The sequence below is a fragment of the Oryctolagus cuniculus genome, chromosome 10, assembly GCF_964237555.1.
Source record: "Oryctolagus cuniculus chromosome 10, mOryCun1.1, whole genome shotgun sequence".
Classification (NCBI taxonomy): domain Eukaryota; kingdom Metazoa; phylum Chordata; class Mammalia; order Lagomorpha; family Leporidae; genus Oryctolagus; species Oryctolagus cuniculus.
The window spans coordinates 41,181,971-41,201,591 of record NC_091441.1 but is presented as its reverse complement, the minus strand read 5'-3'; the positions used below and the strand labels follow the sequence as shown (position 1 = coordinate 41,201,591).

Genomic DNA, 19,621 nt, shown 5'->3' with positions numbered 1-19,621 from the left:
AGGTTGTTGCCTGAGCGAGGTGCCTGGGAACCTGAGTCACTCACTGCGCAAGGGGCTGACTGCAGACGCCACTCACAGCAGCCAGCTGCCCTGGTGCCTCTGGACTTGTAGAAAGGTGTTGTGAGCTGGGGAGGTGGCCACAGGCTGAAAAGAGGCGAGGAGAGCTCACGGGGATTGTGGAGCCGTCAGTGTGATTTGGAGGAAACCTAAAAACCAGGTGAGTGTGTGGACAAGTCGGGGCTTGGCTACCCTGTGCTGCCTCTCTGCTCCTCCTCTGCCATCTTCCCCAGGCGTTCTGTTTGAACAGAACAATGCGCAGAACTTGAGGATTTCCACAGGTGATACAAACTCTTAAAAAGACAAAAGCAACTTGTTTTAAGAAGTTGTCATTGCTTAGAGGAACATGTCAACAAATTCCTTAGGTTTTCTGAAGTCTGGATTTCTCCTTGCTAAGACTAGGGTATAGCATGGACTGCCTGGTATGGTCATGAAGATTCAGTGAGGCACTGCCTGAGAATTACCGAGTTGCTGTTGGTGCTAGAACGAAATTCCATTTGGAAATGAAAACTTTGACTTGCTTCCGATTTTAACATTTCTCCTGCTGACTCCTTCTCTCTCCCTTTTCCCCTTCACACTCTGCTACTCTCTATTTTTGCTCAACAAAAATTCATCTTGTGTCCAATGAACCAGGAACTGAACATAGAGTAGTGGGCATGACCCTGCCTCATGGAACTTTCCATCATGGCCAAGGTGGCAGGCACAGGACAGAGAGGACATTGGTAACAGTGACAGGGGTGATGAGTGCTGTGAAGAACAATAAAGCGGGGTGTGGAAGAGAGGGTGGTGAGTGAGAGATAGGGACATGCCGTTTGATGTAGGATGGACAGGGAGGGCCCCTGAGAGGGGAGTGTTCTACCAAAGGAATGGAGGAAGCAAAAGGTTCATCTGCACCCAAAATATAAAAGGAGTAAGGTATTTGCAGTTTTCTGAATCGTCAGTACTAGCCACATTACTGATAATGTACTGGGTCAGAGATGGTTGGTGGAGCTTTTTTTTTTTAACGTTCTAGAAAGAACTTCTGCATCTCTGTGTGCGTGCGTGCTGTCTGCATACACTTGTGTGTTTGTGATTCGTGGAGGGAAATTGCTTTTTCCTCATCACAGATGGTGCTTTATGTTTATGAGCATGCAATGGATAGCAAAGCTGGGCCCAGTTTAGCAGAACAAGTATAGAAGGTAAAGCCGTTGGCTGATCCTAGTGGTTGGTCCTCAGTAGCAGTTGAAGTGTTGTTTCTTTGACATGTGGAAATGGGCAAAAAACTAGGGGGTCTGCACCTGTGGGAAGAGCAGGGAGTCGTGAGCATTGCTGTGGAGATGTCTTTCCTGGACTGGATCCTCCACACGTCACGTGGGGCTTGCCTCTTGCAATGCAACCATTGGGAACTTCTTCTGGAACCAGAGTATGTCGAGGCAGGGATTTCCTCCCCCAGAAGTCAGGGCTGGACCTAAATGAAAGGGAAGCCCTTTTTCAGAAGGATGAGGGAAGTTCTTCTCGAGAGATGTCGCTGTAATCCTGTGTTCGCAGTGGCAGCGCGGGGAAGGACTGCTGTGCTCCCTCACGGATGCCTGCTCTAGGGTGCTTGGTGTCACTTCGGCTGTTCTCACTCCACATGTGTGTATTGACTCACTGTTTTCAGTTTCTTTGCAAGCGTTCTTGCCGCACGTGCTTCTGAACTTTGATGTTTCATTAAAAACTTGACCTGGGTAACCTTCGAAGAGACTTTGAGAGTGTGGCTACGGGATAATTGAAACTCTGGAGCAGTCAACAGAGGCTGGCCCTCTTAGGAGGATACTCATGTCTCGGAAGTTGGGTATTGTTTTCCTCAGTGACAATGACAAAAATGAGTGACCCTAGGACATGCCCTGTTCTGTATCCAGTGCCAGGAAAGGGAGAGTGGCCACCTGGAATGGTTATTAAGGAAGTCCCGCTTTTCCTGTCACATGGGGAGCAAGCTGTTTTGAACTTGGACTTGAGGATTGAGGGTAAACCTTGGTGGATGTGGATATTTGGGTGTGCACCCGCGTTCCCACCGCACCTGATGCATCGGTGCATCGTATTTATCAGGCACCCTGTGGGGCCACAGCATGGTGGCCGGAGCAGGTGGCAGTGATGAAGAAATCTTGCTTTATGTTTTCTCTTTGAGTCTTGAATGCTGGCTGCCTCAAATCTTACGTTCTTTTTTCGTTTATGGGGAAATTAGTATAGAACATCAAAGCAAGAAATGAGATCTGGGGACCATGTTGCCCTGGAAATATGGATTTCAAGGCGGTGTCCACTCCTGCTGCCTTGTGGGGCTGATCCTAGTGAGGGGGAGTCAGCTCTCCGTCTCCCCTGGTAAGGGTTTGCACCCTGTTCCCCTGTACTCTGTCCTGTAGGAGCAGGCTGGCGTGGGCCTCGTACTCTCAGAGGGTTGCTGGAAGAGAGTCACAGAGCACACCAGGGAGTATGGGTGAGGAGAGGCCGAGCCCCTGGCAATACCGGGGTGGTCCATCCACAGAGTTAAGTCCCAGGTTTGATCACTGACTTGACTTCCTGTACCCTCCCAGCCCCCCTTCAGTGCTATCTTTGCAAGTTGTAACAGGAACAGGGACTTGGAAGAGAACCACCAAAAGCAGGAGAGGATTTTGTTATTGTGAGGGAGATTTGTCCCTGGTTAGATCATCTGATGTTAAGACCAAGCACAGGGAACATTTACTTCACAGAGGCACTAAAGGGAGGAGGAGAGGGGAAGTAGGGTGAGGGAGGAAAAAAAGAGGAGAGGAGACAAGGAAAAAGACTCAGAAAGGAAGAAACCCCAGGGAATTCACGAGGGAGCCGGTCACCTGCTGGGGTTTTCACTCCTGTCCGTTCTGCGTTCTTTATCCTGCTGTGACCTTGTCTGCCCAGTGTGAGCCCACCAGAGTGTGGGTGTCTGTGCAGCCAGTTCCTTTGGGGAGTAGTTGTGAGTTAGGCCCAGGATGGAAAAGAAAAGATTCAAACAAGGAATGAAAATTAGATTGAATGAGTGTTTAAAACACAAGTTTGTTGATTTGCTCATCAGTGGGAAGGTGACAGTTGCTGGACACCAGGCTCAGCTGCGGGAATGCAAAGGTGTCAAACGTAGCTGCTGAGGAGGGTGTATTGGTTGGGGGATGGCACACGTCTTGTAGAATGTTTCTTTCTTGTTAGGTGCAACTATTGATATTTTAAGCCAGCTTCCGAGGTATGATTAGTAACCATCATCTGTACATGCTGAAGTTTTTAAGATTTTGATGTGTTTTGTTGTGGGAGTACACAGGTGAAGCCATCACCCAGAAACCCCTCTCCCTGGCATCCCTCCCACCCCCATGCCACCATCCTCCCCAAACCACCAAGATACTTGCATCACCATCGACCTGTTTGTATTTTCTAGAATTTTATATGAACTAGGTCATATAGTATATTTTATTATTAGGCTTCTTTCTCTCAGCATATTCTTTTTTGTAGTTTGTCCATGTGTCCGGTCATCAACAGTTCATGCCTTTCTTTTGCTGAGTAGCATTGTGCTGTATGGATGTAGCACTGTTTGTCTATTCTTGTGTTGATGGGCTTTTGGGTGTTTTCAGTTCTAGACTAGCTACATTTAAGTTGTGAAATTTGTGTGACAAATGTTTGTGCGGAATATGCTTGCATTTCTCTATGGTAAACACATAACAGGGAATGGTTGAATCATCAGAAAGGTATATGTGTAACTTTTTAAAGTACTGCCAAACATTTCTGAAGGAGTGGTACTGTTTTATATCCTTGCAAGTGCCATATGGGAGTCCCATTCATCCTCTTCTCCTGTGCCGTATGCTTAGTCAGCTCAGTTTGAGCCATTGTGCTAGGTGGGTGATGGTGCACCTCATTGGGTTTATTTGCATTGGCCTTGTAACTGATGATGATAAACATTTTCTCATGTGCTCATTTTGTCATCCACCCATCTTCTTTGTATGAAATACTGGTCTGAATCTTTGGCTGATTTTTATTTTTCAAACAATTTTTTATTGAGAGACAGGATGGTAGGGAATGACAGAGAGAGAGTGAGTGCGAGTACTCCCATCCTGGTCTGCTTGGTGGGAGCCAGGGTCCCAATTAGTTGAGCCATGGTTGCTACCTCTCAAGGTCTGCCTAGGTGGGCTGTTGGAATCAAGTGTCAGAGCCAGGAATTGAACCCAGGCTTTCTCATTTGGGATGTGGTCATTCTAACTACCATGTTAAATGCCTACTTCTCTTTTACTAGTTTTTAAATTGGGCTATTTCTTATTTGATATTTATGATTTTTTTTAAATTTATGTTTATTTCTTACTTGCTTTGGAGAATTCTGTGTTTTAAATAAAAGTCCTTTATCAGATATGTGATTTGTAAATGCTTTTCCCAGATTGTAGCTTCTTTCTTCACTCTCTTCACAGTCTTTTGAAAAGGAGACAGTTTTAGTTTTGTAGAAGCTCAGTTTACCTTTTTCTTCTTTTGTAGACTCTACATTTGGCATCATATCTAAGAAAAACTTACCTAACTCGGGGTCACAAAGATTTATGCCCCTGTTTTCTTCTGGAAGGTTTATAGTTTCAGATTTTGAACTTAGGATCTATTTTAAGTTAATTTTTTCATGTAGTCTGGATCAAAGATATTTTTATGTATATATAAACAAATGTTCAGGCACCATTTGTTGGAAAAAAAAAAACACATCCCTTTTGCCCGAAATTGTCTCTGTACCTTTGATAAAATCAGTTGTTCCTACATATGGACAACTGGTGTGTGTGTGTGTGTGAGTGTGTGTGTGTTGTGTGTGTGTGTGTGTGTCTGTTTCTAGATGCCTTTCTGTTCCATTGCTGTATTTCCTATACTGATGCCAACACCAGTCTGTTTTGAGGACTGTGGTTTTATAAGAGGCCTTGAAGTCAGATAGTAAAATTCTTCTGGTTTTGTTCTCTTTCAAAGGCCCTGTACTGGGTCCTTTGCATTTTTATATGTGTTTTACATTTGGTCTATTTCTAGATGAAAGAAAGCCTGCTGGGATTTCCATTGTGAATGCATTGAATCCGTAGGTCAATTTGGGGGTGAATTGATATCTTCAGAGCACTGAGTCTTGGGGAAGGCATCGTGGCACAGCATGGTAAGCTGCCATCTTGGATGGCCACATTCCATCAGTTCCTCTGCCTAGGATCCAGCTCCCTCTAATATGCCTGGGAAAGCAGCAAATGGCCCAAGTATTTGGGTCCTTCCACCAATGTAGGAGATCTGGATGGAGTTCCTGACTCTTGGCTTTGGCCTGACTGTTGGGGAAGTGAGCCATTAGATGGAGAATCTCTTTCTCTCTCCAGTCCTCTCTCTCACACCCTGCCTTTCATGTAAAAATAAATCTTTAAATAAAAACAGTCTTTTAATCCATTAACATATATCTACATTTATTTAGATAATTAATTTCCTTCAGCAACATTTTGTAGGTTTCAGTAAACAGTAATGTTTATCTTTCATGTAATTTATCCCTAGCCATTTCATTTTCATTTTGATTTAAAAAAATCTAATAGCTCATTCATACTGCTTAGATATATACTTGAATTCTGTATGTTCATCTAGTGTTGCACAAATTTACCAGAGTAACTTGTCAGTTCTAAGTTGCCTATCGAGTCCAGAGGATTGTCCAAGCTGATCATGTCAGTTGTGAATAAAACCGGTTTTGCTTTTTCTTTCCCATCTAGAATATTTTCTTTGTTGCAGTGGCTATAATGTTGAATAATGTTGAACAGAAGTGGTAGGACTGAATATTGTTGTCTTGTTTCCCATCTGAGAAAAGAGCATTCAGTCTTTTCATGGTTGTGTATTATTGATAGGGTTTTTGTTTTGGACAAGTCCTTTATCAGTTTAAGGAAATTCCATCCCCTGTTTGCTGAGAATTTGTATCAGGGATTCGTGTTAGATTTTCTTAAAAGATTTTTCTGCATATATTGAAATGATCATTTTTGTCTGCTTGTTGGAATAGTGAGCTACAATGATTGACTTAGCTGTTGAACAAATTGAGAGAAACTGTACTTGGTTATGTATTTCCCTTTCTAATATGTTGTTGAACTTGACTTGGCAGTGCTTTTTATTGTTGTACATATGTTAGTGAGAGACATTATTCCATACATTTCCTTTTCTATAGTATCTTTGTGTGGCTTCATTGTGATAATGCTGGTCTCATTGGCTGAGTTGGGAAATACATGCTCCTGTGCTGTTGTCTGGAAGTTTGTGTAGAACTGATATTATTTCATTGGTAAATATTCAGGAGAATTCACCAACACAGATGTGGGCCTGACAACCCCTTTTCTGGAAAACATTTAACCACAAGTTTCATTTCTTTAATAAATGTTGATCCATTCAGATGTCCATGAGTGAGGTTTTCTTGATTTGCATCTTTCTATGGAGTTTATCCATTTCATCTAAGTTGTTAAATATTTTGGCATGAAGTCCATATTTTCTTCTTAATATCTACAGGATCTGTGGTGTTACCAGACGCATTTCTGGCCTTGGTAATTTGTGTCTTTTCTCATTTTTTCTGATCAGATGGGCTAGAGTTAAATCAATTTTAATGGTATTTTCAAAGAACCAAATTGATTTTCTTTATGTTTTTGTTATTTCATTGATTTTTCCTCTGATCTTTATTATTACCTTTCTTTTTACTGTGGATTTAATTTGCTGTTTTTTTCTAACTTACATATTTTGAAATGTTATATTTTCATTTCACTCATTTCAAATACTTTCTAATTTTTGGTTTGTTTTTTAACCCTGGGGTTATTTAGAACTGTGTTACTAATTATACAAATATTTGGAGATTTGGCAGAGATCTTTTTGTTATTTATTTATAAATTAGTTCAGTTGTGGTCAGAGAATATGCTTTAAATGACTTGAATCCTTTCAAATTATTGAGACTTTTTGTGGGTCAGAATCTGGTCTGTCCAGAGGCACTTGAATAGAATATACCTTCTATTGTTGTGTGGAATAGTCTGTACCAATTAGTTCAATTTGATGGATAGTTGCCTTCCAATCCTCTGTATATTTAGTCGCTGTCTATTTGTCTTATTACTATGAAAGTAGTGGTGAAGTTTTTAACTATAACTGTAGGTTTTTCTGTTTCTCCATTAGCTCTGTCAAATTTTGCTTCAAATCTTTTGACATTGTTATTAAAATGTTTGGCCTTGGCCGGCGCCGCGGCTCACTAGGCTAATTCTCCGCCTAGCGGCGCCGGTACACCGGGTTCTAGTCCCGGTTGGGGCGCCGGATTCTGTCCCGGTTGCCGCTCTTCCAGGCCAGCTCTCTGCTGTGGCCAGGGAGTGCAGTGGAGGATGGCCCAGGTGCTTGGGCCCTGCACCCCATGGGAGACCAGGAAAAGCACCTGGCTCCTGGCTCCTGCCATCGGATCAGCGCGGTGCGCCAGCCACAGCGCACCGGCCATTGGAGGGTGAAACAACGGCAAAAGGAAGACCTTTCTCTCTCTCTCTCTCTCTCTCTGTCCACTCTGCCTGTCAAAAAATAAAATAAATAAATAAATAAAAAGTTTGGCCTTTTTTTTTCTTGACAGATTTTCCTCTTCAGTATTAGGAAGTACCATTCTTCATCTCTGGCAATATTCATTTCTCTGAAATCGAGTTTGTCTAACATAAAGAGTCACTCCAACTTTCTTTGGATTAGCTTTAGTTGATATTTTTGCATTCTTTCATTTTTGTGTATAAGAAAACTTTCTATAGAAATCTTTTGGAATTGAATCTTTTTCATTAAATCTTTAAATTGGTGTATTTAGATCATGTATATTTAATGTGACTAATGATATGGTTAAGCTTGAGCCTGTCATTTTGTTATTTCATTTTTAATTTGTTCCATCTGTACTTTGTTACTTTTTCTGCTTTTATATATTACTAGAGGTTTTTTTAAGGATTTGTTTTTATTTCTTTTTAGCTTTGTAACTTTGTTATTTTGTTATCTTCATAACCTCTATTTTCATGGTTGCTTCAGGACTTACAGTTTATATCTTTCACTGATCACAGACTGACTTCAAGTGATGCTGTGCTGCCTTGCATACAGTATAAGAAACCTGTAAGAAGTGTCATTTCTCCTCTTCAAGTCTTTTTGCCTGTTAGCATATTATTTGCTTTTACAAATTTCATAAGCACACAACACTGAAATTTTTCGGTTTAAGCAGTCATCTTTTAAAGAGATTTAAATAATAAAAATCTTAAGTATTCACCTGCATATTGAACTGTTCCAAGTGCCCTAAATTCCTTTCTGTAGATTTCTCATTCCATCTGGTGCCATTCACCATAGGCCCCAAAGACTTCCTGCTGATAAATTATTTCACCTTTCCATGTCTGGAAAGACCTTTATTTCACCTGTATGTTTCGAGTGTATTTTCACTGTATATAAAAGTCTAGAATAGCAGTTATTTGTTTCATTGCTTCAAACATGTCATTCAATTTCCCCTTCATCTACATTGTCTCCAACAGGGAATCTGCTGTCCTTCTTACCTTTGTCTTCAGTACTTGGGTCTATTTTCTCTTCTTTCATGATTTCTCTCTATTGGTGATATTGATCAATCTGACGATGGTCTGAATTTGGTGATGTTTCCTTCATGTTTTTTCTGCCTCTGGTTAATGAGCTTAGATCTGTTGGTTTGCATTTTTTATCAAATTTGGAAAACATTCAGTGATTAACCATTGCCTCCAGGCGCTCTAATTGCAAACATGTGTCTTGTCATTACATTAGAATCCATAATTTGGAAATACTTTCATGATTATTCATTTTAATCAAATTATTAAATGGTACAAAGAAGTAGAGAGGGTAATAAGATAAAGATCTGTGGGCATACTCCTGATGCAAGGGAGCAGAATTGTGGAGATTCTGATGAAATCACATATCAGAGAGCCAGTTCAGTTCCTGGCTTGTCTGCTTCTGATCCAGCTTCCTGATAATGCTCTCGGGAAGGTAGCAGATAATGGCCCAAGTACTTGGGTCTCCGCCAACCCACATGGAAGATTGGGATGGAGTTCCTGGCTCTGAACTGGCCTGTACAACCCTAGCTGTTGTAGGCGTTTGGGGAGTGAATCGAAAGTTGAAGGATCAAGATCGATTTCTCTCTCTTCACCCCCCCTCATCCTTCTTTCCTCCCTCCCTATCAGTCTGCCTCTCAGCTTTCAGATAATCATATATTTAAATAAATCTTTTTAAAATATGAAAGCACCATTAATATAGTATAGCGCTCTCCAGGTGCATTTTTGCCTTTTCCCAGAGGTAACTGCTGTGCAAATGTTAATCCCTAAACATTTTAAGTTCTGTATCTATGTTTGAAAACTTTTTCCAAATGTATTTATTTTTTATGGCTTGTTATTTTCACTCAGTATTACATTTGGGAGAATTAAGTGTATATTTTTGTTGAGTGTGACATTTCTATGTGTGTTTGCACACAGATCCATGATCAGTTCTCCTGATAGGTTGCCTCTGTTTCTTTTAATGTTAAAAACATTGATGCCATATAAACTCTCAGACTTCTCCCCTTGCACTCTGTATGTGTGTATGTCTCTTGGGTGGAGCAGACAGGTATGAGAAAAGATGTGAGTTGTAGAGTAGGTAATTAGGTTTTATGGAACTAGATTGCATAATCTCTCTGACTTTACCTCTTCTCTGGAAGAAGACAGGCTTTATATCTCCCATTATCTACTAATTTTTTTCAGATATTCTGAAAAATAAAAGCACTCTGAATTGCATTATTAATCAGATATCCTGAAACTTAAGTGACAATTTAGAACCTTCATGGTCTCCTATAGAGCTATGGCTTTGTTATCTAGCTTTAAGGGAATCTTTTAGAATTTCATTATCTATTTTGGCAACCTTCAGAGGTAATTCCTTATGCATAAAGTCACCATACAATGAGGCTCTTGGAATCTCCTGCTGGTCCCCCTTTAGGCTGAATTCTTGTGAGCCGCATCACTGTTGAGCTGTAGTGCTTCCTACCTATACTTGTTCACACACACACCCCTGTGTCATGTTCATTGTTCAGTCCTGTCTCCTCTGGCAAGTTATCCTTTAGCCGCCAATGTTTTTACCTGTTGGAAAAAATCTATGTAGTCATCTTCACCTGTTGTCAAGTGCTATCTTCTGGCTTCTGGACAGTCTCCTGGGACCACAGTCAATCATCACATTTCCAACAATTCTCGATGGTTTTCTGGAGTTCAATTTTTGGGGACTTGTTCAGGTTTTCAGGACAGGATGATGTCAAAAGCCTAGAAGGTGTCCAAAGCTTTAGCTTTTGCTGCTGCTTCTGTAGAAAGAACACCTCGAAATTACTATCCAGCAGCATTTGTCGTCCTCCCAGGACCCTCCCTGTGCAGTGGAAAGAGGAGCAGGAGTAAGATGAATGGCTGCACCTGCTGTCACATCAGTCCCTTCTCCGCTCAGAAGGAAGCTGTTAAAATAGACTAACCTTGCCCTTCTCTCCTTTCTAATAGGCTTCCACTGTTTCCTAATTATGTACCGTTGTAGCCATGGCCTCTTCCCAACCTTCCACCTCCTCCATACCCCCTACTACATTTTAGCACCTTCGTAGGGAGGAACACACAAACATTTTCAGTGGAGCAGCTTGCTGATTTTTTTTTTAATTACTCCTTGTGTAAGGTTTCTGCCTCCTAAGGGTGTGTGTCTATTTTGGGTATCATTATCATCTTATCCTGACCTGAGGGAAAGTGTGATAGAGGACAGGAACTGTGGCCTTGAGTGACTGCTGTGAAGATACCTTCCTCTTGCAAATTGTGTAAAAATATAGGACCATGAGAACACGTTGCAGGGGTCCTTCCCAAGGTCTGGGAAGGGGCCCGTGAGAATCTGATATGTAAATCTTGCTAGCACCCCTGCAGCAGAGCAATGGTTGCTCAGAGGATGTACACTTGAACCTTACTTTTCTTTATGGTGTGTGTCCACTGGAAAAGACTGGGTACATTAGACATGTTTTCACCACAACAAAGATTGAGCAAGCTGGGGAGAGGCAAATTTTCCAAAACCTGTTCCTTCCCAGATCCCTGAATTGGACTCCACTCGCAGCAGACTTCACTGCTAGCTAGGCTGAGCTTTGAGGACACAACCCAGTTCAGTGTGTTGTTGGATGGCCACAATGAGCATGCTTCAACTGGGCTAGCTGACATAGCACAAAGCCGGGGTACACACTGCTTAGGTTCTTCTCTTCAGGAGCTTTGCCTGCTGCTGCTGCCTACTCAGGACTGCTTGAGACCGGGCTTTGCATCTGACCTGCTAAAGCCTGTTACGGTGTAAGCTCACCTTAAAGCTAGAGCTTGCTCAGAAGAGTTCAAGGCTCTACAGAGGGCGTTGGTGCACGGCATCCCCCCGATGGAAACTGCCTCTTTCTGCTAGGCAACTGTGTACCGTGTGTTATTTCACTTGGCGAGGCATTGCCTTAAGTTGCTGGAACTTGGAAGATTAATGGCTGCTGCTGTCTCACATCTGATTCTCTCTGCAGCTCCATCACTACTATCACCTCCCTCTACTTTCTGTTTTTCCTCCCAGAGGAGGAATTTGAAGCAGCAGAGGTCAAACCACATGTACAAGGTTGTTTGTCTGGGGAGAGGTGGCCTCCGATTCGAGTTTCTTTGGCTTTAGAGCTTGTGTTTGCAACGCTTGCCTGGTCTACCTCCTGCTGCTTTCCAGCCAGGGCTCCAATCCCTGTGCATTGCTGAGGACAGCAGTGCTCTGTCCATTTGGCCAACATGGCTCCTGCCAAATGGGCACAGTAGAGTGCCTGGTGCTTAGCAAATGCTTGAGGGAGGGCCGATGAGGCTGCCACTCCTTGCAGAGAGCTCCATGCTATGTTGAAAACACTGGGGAGAGGCCTGTAAGAAAGCCTACCAGTAGTTTTTCTACCGTCAAAACTCCTTTTCCTAGTTTCCTAGTTCTTGTGTATGTATGTAGAGCAGCTGTTTTTTTTTTTGGGGGGGTATCTTTTGAAGAAAATATTTAGGTACAAAATATAAAGTAGTGTGTGTCAAGCTTTTTCTCATCATCCCATTATGAAACGTTTTATGATGTTCTTCTGTACCCAGCACCTACCCCATGACATTGTAACGCCACAGATATACTGAGTATGGACTGGTCCTTGTGGTATCACCATTGCGATACCAAAGTTGCTTTTGGTCCCAAAAACTGATTGTCTTGTTTCTTGCTCACAGTGCAAATTCCTGGTCTGAATGTATCTATTCAGTTTCAGTAGCTGGTGACATGTGAAATGCTCACATATTTATAGAAACGAAAACAAACCCTAGTCACTGACAGCTGATAATGACTATTAGGATGGCAAAACAATTCAGCTCTAATGAACCTTTAATTACAGCAGCCAGGAAGTAGCTATTAAATGTGATGGAGTTTACTGTGTTGGCCAAGGGGCAGGATGGGTGGTGGTGGAGTCCATGGACACATGGCCTGGTTGCCTGGCTCACCTCTGCAAGGGCTGGACTGGTTTCCTATTTATTTGTGCACAAGGAAACACCTCCACGACCATTAAAGCACAAGTCCGGGTCATGGGGCCAGGCTGCCTGATGACAGAAACATCATCTTCATGACTTCTATGGTTTTCTGGAATGGGCATGAGGCCAATAGTGTTTGACTTGTTCAAAAATTATTTAATTTATCTGAGGCAGAGCCCTTCTCATCTGCTGGTTTACTATGCAATGCCCACAATAGCCAGAGCTGAACCAGGCTGAAGCTGGGAGCCAAGAACTCAACCAGGTCTCCTTTAGTAGCTGCCAAGGACCCAATTACTTGAGTCATTGATCATGTGCTGCCTCCCAGGGACGAATTCACAGGAAGCTTGAGTGGGGAGCAGAGCAGGGACTAGAACCCAGGTACTCCAGTATAGGATGCAGGCATCTTAACTGCCAGGCCAAATGCCCATCCTGAAATAGTGTTTCTGATAGTATTTTATTTTAGTTACCTTATTTTGAAGTTTTTATTCTGGTAAAAATATGTATTAAACCATTTTAACTATTTTTAATCGTATAATTTAATGGCACTAATTCATTAACTGTATTAATCGTATTGATGTGTCAGCATTGTTTCTTTCAAAAACATCACCCCAACCAGAAATGCCATACGTCCTGAGCAATAACTCTCCCAATTTCCTTTCCCCAAGCCCCTTCTTTGTCTCTAAATATTTATTTGCCTATTCTAAATATTTTATATAAGTGTAATCATGATATTTGCCTTTTGTGTCTGCATAATTTTTTCAAGGTTCAACCATGTCGTGGCATGCACTTGATAGAATTTTGAAATCATAATAAATGCACCCATAATATTAATGTATCCATAAGTGTTCTGGTATTTTGAAAAGCAGATATTAGGGTAGGTGTGCATAATCAACAGATTTGGTCATTATTTTTCTCTTTTAAAGGAAATTTCATGATTTTTTCTTTATCTTCCTTCTCTGAACATCATCAGTCTAGAGCCATCAGAGAGGGTAGATTTTGGTAGATTTTCTTACACTAGGAGAGTTCCTGGCTCTTTGACTTATTTGGTATTCAGAACACATCAGATAATACATTAATAGCAGATTAATTAAGCTTTTCATGCTTATAGGGAGTGTGAGGTTAAGTGGCAGTCAAATTACTACTCTACTGGTTCTTCCTTTTTGAGTCCTGTTGTAGAGGTCTACAGTAAAGTAAAAAAGTCCTCTGGGAAGAAACTAAGGGGTATTCTTATTTTAAAATATTACTTGTTGGTAACCTGACACCCATGTTTCAAGGTTGAAAGTGTGGAATTATGTCTGTCAGAACATACGAATGTGTACAGCTTAGTGCAGATGGCACCTGGGGACCATTGCCAGCCCTTTGGCATTTGGGGGTGAGGCACGCTGGGATGAAGGGCATCTGCACCCCTACTTTGTCCTTAATTATCAGGCTGTGAAAATGTGGGTTTTCCCTGTGCTTGCCTTTGAGTTTGGTTTTGGGGAGAAGCAGAGGCTGCCACGGGGTGAGCCCTGAAGAGCCTGGCAGGGAGGGAGCCCAAGCAGGTACAGCCTTCGGTCATGGTTTGGTTTGGCGTCTGCCGCTGGGCACGTACCTGGCTGTGCAGGAAGATTCCCGTGGGGAATGTTGGCCACCACTGGTGCCAGGCCCATGCCCACGCCCAGTGTACTCAGGTACTGCAAAAGCGCAGGGGTGGGAAGGGGGATTCTCCTCTGTGGCAGGGTCTGAGGACTTTGAGCTGGGTCAGTGCCTGGGACCTTGGCCATCCATCAGGCAACGGCAGGACACAGCTTCTGTGGTCTTCTCAGGGGGCCAGCAGCAAGCTCCCTGCAGGTATGTGACTCCGGATGCAGAGTCACAGCTGTTGGTAGAGTTTTAGTAAGTCAGGAAGTTTGATAACTTAGGGGGTTTACAGAGACCAGATTTTAAAGATGTTGAAATCTTAATATAAATATAATTAATATATTGGAATATACTGTCATCACCTTAAATAATTCCCCAAAGTGTATTTCTGATTTTTATGGCAGTACCGTTTATGAAAGTTGTATATTAGTAAGGCTGATTAATGGAGTCACATCTCTGAAGCCTAGGCTTGCAGAAGAAACACCTAGTGGAAGCACGCCCTCTAGTGCCAGACACTTGATATTACATCCCCAGGGCTTTGGAGTAAAGTTGGGCAAACCTGGGACTGTGGAGCTGGGCATATTTGGAGGGCTCTGGGTTAGACCTCTGTGACTCCCAGATGATACAGCTGAAGTCCAGAGATGTTCACCGACACAGCAGCGTCAACAAATGCTGCCTGGCTACCAAGCCGTAGGCTCGCTCACACATCACTTTGTCGCAACAGCCTCGCTTCACGCAATTGGAGTTGGCTTTCATTTACCAGTGTGTAAGTGGAGGCTCTGCAAGTTGCCCTTTTTATTTTATTTTTTTAGGTTATTTGGAAGGCAGAGTTATGGAGAGGGAGACAAAGAGAGGGAGAGAGAGAAGATCTTTCCTTCTCTGGTTCACTCCCCATATGCTTGCAACAGCTGGGGCTGGGCCAGGCTGAAGCCAGGAGCATGGAATTCCATCCAGATCTCCCACATGACTGCAGGGGCCCAAGCACTTGGGCCACCTTCTGTTGCTTTTCCCAGGCTATTAGCAGGGAGTTGGATTGGAAGTGAAGCAGCCAGGACTCGAACCTGCAACCATGTGGGATGCTAATGTTACAGGTGGCGGCTTTACCTGGTGTGCTGCAGCATAGTCCCAGCTTGCCATGTTTAGAAGTGGGAGTGGTGGAGGCAGGCAACATGCAAACCAGCTTCTCCCTGGGTGCACGACCTGTGCTTGACCTTCATGCTGTCCTGCCCTGGAAACAGAAATCAGGGCGGCTTTCATTCTCGCACCTTTTCATGTTTCATGCCCTGGACACTCAGGACCCTGCTGCCAGAGAAGTGTGCACCCTCCTGTAAAGTAGGTCTCTTGTCCTTCTCCTCCATGAAACCTTTGATTACTCAGGCTCATACCTGTCCCGCCTTCTCAGAACTGGGGTATTGGTAAACTCACTGCACTGGGTTGGGCTTCTTCACCCTCTCCAAGCCCCAGGTCTATTGTCACCATCGCCCCAGGACACAGGTGTGCCACTCAGGGCTAATGCATTATGTGTGTGCCTCCTGCCCAGACCCTCCCTGGCAGGAGGAGCTGCTGCTTCCAGGGCTGCCTTCTCCTTAGTTCAGCCCTTGTCACCAACTTAGTGCCACCTCAGGTTCCTGTCCCCATGGAAACAGCCAGAGTAAGTTGAGCCCCTGAGAGTCAGACCATCTTGTCCCCATGGAGTCCATTTCTGGCTCCTCGTACCCCCAGCTCGGAGCTGCCTTGGGGAAGCTGTGAGTTCTCGCTAGGGTTTCATTGGACTCGAGTCCTGGAAGATCATTCCAGAGGAGACCATTAAAACGCCTGTTTTTCTCTCTGGATAAGAACTAGGATTCTGCCAGTGATTTCTGGAGGTTGGAAACCTGCAAGGTTCTCAGACTTTGCTCCATGCCTTTGGTTTCTCCTTATCTAAAGATGGGAGCATTGAAGAATGGGAAAACGGAGAAAGGCTGGGGGTGCAGGTGCAGCCGAGGCTGCAGGGGCCCTGCAGGAGTGAGGCCATTGCTGCTTTGGGAGCTGGGGAGGCCGCCTTTACACCTTTATTGTGGCGATCTGGAGTTTAAACTTGGCCGCAGATTCACCTTCCCAGGTGAATGAAGAGATCAGAAACCAGTCAGTCCCCGGGTGGCATTAGAGGGCAGGGGGTGCAGCTGCCACAGCTCCCTCAGGGAGGGAAGTTGGTCCCAAGGTCAGGAATCCTGTTCTGGGCCCCTCCTCTGAGTTACTAATGAAGCCTTAGTACTTAGCACTTAGTACTTAGGACCTTAGCACTGTTGTAAGTTTTATCTTGGGGGGGACTAGGGTTAGTACTTTTCTGAGAAATCTGCAATGCAAATGCAGCCCAGTGTCAGCAGGGAGCTCCCAGGGCTGACACCTTGCTGGAGCCCCTTGTGCTGATTACATTCTTGTCTCCAGCCCAGAACTGGCAGCTTATTCTCCTTAATTTTCATGCAGTAATCAGTGTTGAAAGAGTATTTCTTTGACAGTTGCCCTTAGGGGAAACTGGGCCAGGGCTTGTTATTTAGGGCAGACAATTAAGTGGAAGAGAATAATAATAACGCGGACTCCAAGGCCTTTATTTAGTTTCAAGAATGTCAACCTGATCAACCTCTTTTCAGTCTTTGCTGAGGACTTGGGTGTGCAATGGAAATGAGGGACCGATTTCTCCGTTGCGGAGTTCAGAGGAGGGGATTTGAACGGTCTTACTAAAAAGAGTTGAAATCCCGTCTTTAAGATGAATTAGTCCTTTCCAGAAGATAAGGTCTCGGACTTGTTCTGCTCTCTGGAGATAACTTTGGTTTAAAAACTCTCCACTGCAAGTTGCCAGAACCCGGCTGTGTTCTGGTTGGAGAAGGCAGAGGCTGCCTTAGTGTTGAGTGTCGGACCCCAAGAACTGGCTTCAACCAGCCACCCGACAGCACCCCTGACCCTACTGCCAGGGTTCCCCCAGGCCCCCAAAACAAAGCCCTCATGACTGCTGATACTGGCTTGGAACCTAGTGTTGTCCTTTTGGTGAGGTCATTTTCTGTGAATTTCTCATAACATTAGTTAATTATTTTTTCCTGTCCTCTGGTAGAAACAAGCAGGAGTTATTTCCAGTTGTTTTTTCAGTGGTGAAATAGCTGAAGAACACTCCCTCCTCCTCTTGGTTTTGTAGAAGAAAGTCGGGGGTGGGGGGAGGAGACAGGGGAAGGCACCTACTGAGACGTCTCCTGGTGGGGTGGTGGGCTCCGGTATGCGACTGGGTATTTAGTGCAGGAACCGAGCGTGTCTAGTGTGTGGAAAGGGCTGATTTGTAGAAAGGATGTGTTCTGTCTGTGGTTTTAGCAGTGGTTTACAAAATTGTGTTAAAAATACTTAGGCTTAACTACCTAACTTCCTTAAGAAGGTATCGCTGGAGCCAGCATTGTGGTGCAGCAGGTTGGGCTGCTGCTTGGGGTGCCAGCATCCCTTGTGGGCACGCCGGGTCTGGTCCTGGCTGTTCCAGTTTCTGGTCCACTTCCTGCTGATGCACCTGGGAAGGCAGCCATGATGGCCTGGGTGCTTGGGCCCCTGCCACCCATGTGGGAGACCTGAGCTGGTGGTCTGGGTGGCTCTGGGCTCTTGTCTTTGGTCATTTGGGACATGGACCAGCAGATAGAAGTCTTCCCTCGGTCACTCTGCCTTTGAAATAAATAATACATCCTAAAAAACAATGCATTGCTGCTCTTCAATCTCCATGTTGTTTGTAGAATACGTGTGTCACTGTCACACAGAGTAAAAGGAAAGAATGGAAGAGGGGTTGATTACAGGCCATGCAGGCAGCAATATTTGAGAACTCTTTTGTTTAAAAAGCCAGGTGGCTCTGCCAGGAAGAGATTACCTTTCAAGTCCTCCTCTGGCACGTTGGGTATCTTGGCTGTAGGCGAGAACATGAACACGCAGGCAAATGACTGATTTGGGATTGTATTCTTATGTGACTCTAATGTGTAAGAAATTCTTTCCTTAAAGATCAAGTCCAGCTCTGGATTGTGAGACGACCGTATATTTTGTAGGTAAGGATTTCTGTGAAATGCTAAGCATATGCAACCAATTGGAAATGGGTAGGCTTGTCATGGAGGCCCTGAGGTGGGAGCGAAAGTTCAGGGACACAGGAGTGAAGAGTCTGGGCCAGAGGCAGGAAGGCTGGCAGGTGGCTCAGGGATTTGAAGGGCCCTGGGACTTGCCCTGAGATGAGAGGGACCTTCTGTTGTAAGTTTCATGCTTTGGAAAATTCGGTGGTAACAACATCAAGTATGGGCTAGAAAAAGGGAGGGAGCCCTGGGTAAGAGAGCAGCCGGGACCAGAGGTGGCTGGAATCCTAAAGAGCACAGAGAAGCTGGGACTGCAGCAGAGGCTGGGAGGAGGGAGGTGCACTGGGGCCTGGCTCGGGGAACATCGAGGCGGTTCTGCGACTCACTGCAGGTAGAGGGGAGGAGGGCGACACGGGGTCTGGAATGACTGATGGTAAACTTTTCTGGTTGGCGAGCTACAGGAAAAATAAAAAACACTCTGTACTGAGATAAAACAGAACAAAATAAGAACAATTCTTCCCCTAATAAATGCAGTGCAATCTATATTCTGTTTTATTTTTATTTTTATTTATTATTTACTCAAGAAAAGACATTGCTGGTCTGGACCCCTTAAGTTTATTTCCTAACTCAGCGGCACTGTTTGGAATGGCAAGTGTAGAATTAGTCTGGACACAGCCTGGGCAATGGTGTGCTGTGTGCTGTCTACTGGGGTAGGCAGGGTGGGTGCTGAAGGCTAGGCTGGGGAGACAGTCACGACTTCCTTAGTGCTATGGGCAAAGCACCTGGGAGCTACCTATGGTCTATGTTAGGTTACAGAAAGAGGGATAGACACAGACAGACAGACAGCTTCTATCTGCTGGTTCACTCCTCAGTGGCCGCAACAACCAGGACTGGGCCAGGCGGAAGCCAGCAGCCCAGAACTCCATCTGGGTCTCTCCTCTGGGTGGCAGAGGCCCAAGTACTCAAGTCATCCTCTGTTGTCTTCCCAGGCGCATTAGCAGGGAGCAGGATTGGAAGTGGAGCATCCAGGACTCGAACTGGTGCCCATATGGGATGCGGGTATTGCAGCCTTACCCAGTGTGCCACAGTGCCCCTAGGCTTCCTTTAAGAGTACAGGGCCAGGCTGGCACCGTGGCGCAGTGGGTTAATCCTCTGCCTGCAGCGCCGGCATCCCATATGGGGGCCAGTTCTAGTCTTGGCTGCTCCTCTTCCAATCCAGCTCTCTGATGTGGCCTGGGAAAGCAGTGGAAGATGGCCCGGGGTGCTTGGGCCCCTGCACCCACATGGGAGACCAGGTAGAGGCGCCTGGCTCCTGGATTTGGATTGGCACAGCCCTGGCCGTTGCAGACATTTGGGGAGTGAACCAGTGGATTTCACCTT

At 44.5% G+C, this 19,621-nt stretch overlaps 1 protein-coding gene across 9 annotated transcripts in view; it reads left to right on the top strand.

The window, feature by feature from the left end:
* FHOD3 (formin homology 2 domain containing 3) overlaps positions 1-19,621 on the top strand; it is a 485,089-nt gene that overhangs the window by 247,396 nt on the left and 218,072 nt on the right. The window contains exon 1 of one of the 9 annotated variants that reach the window (XM_017344118.3): positions 78-217. The exons of the other annotated variants lie outside the window; for them this stretch is intronic. The gene's annotated coding sequence lies outside the window, so the exon portion shown is untranslated. Of the gene's footprint in view, positions 1-77; positions 218-19,621 lie in introns of those variants that run through there. 9 annotated transcript variants of the gene reach the window in all.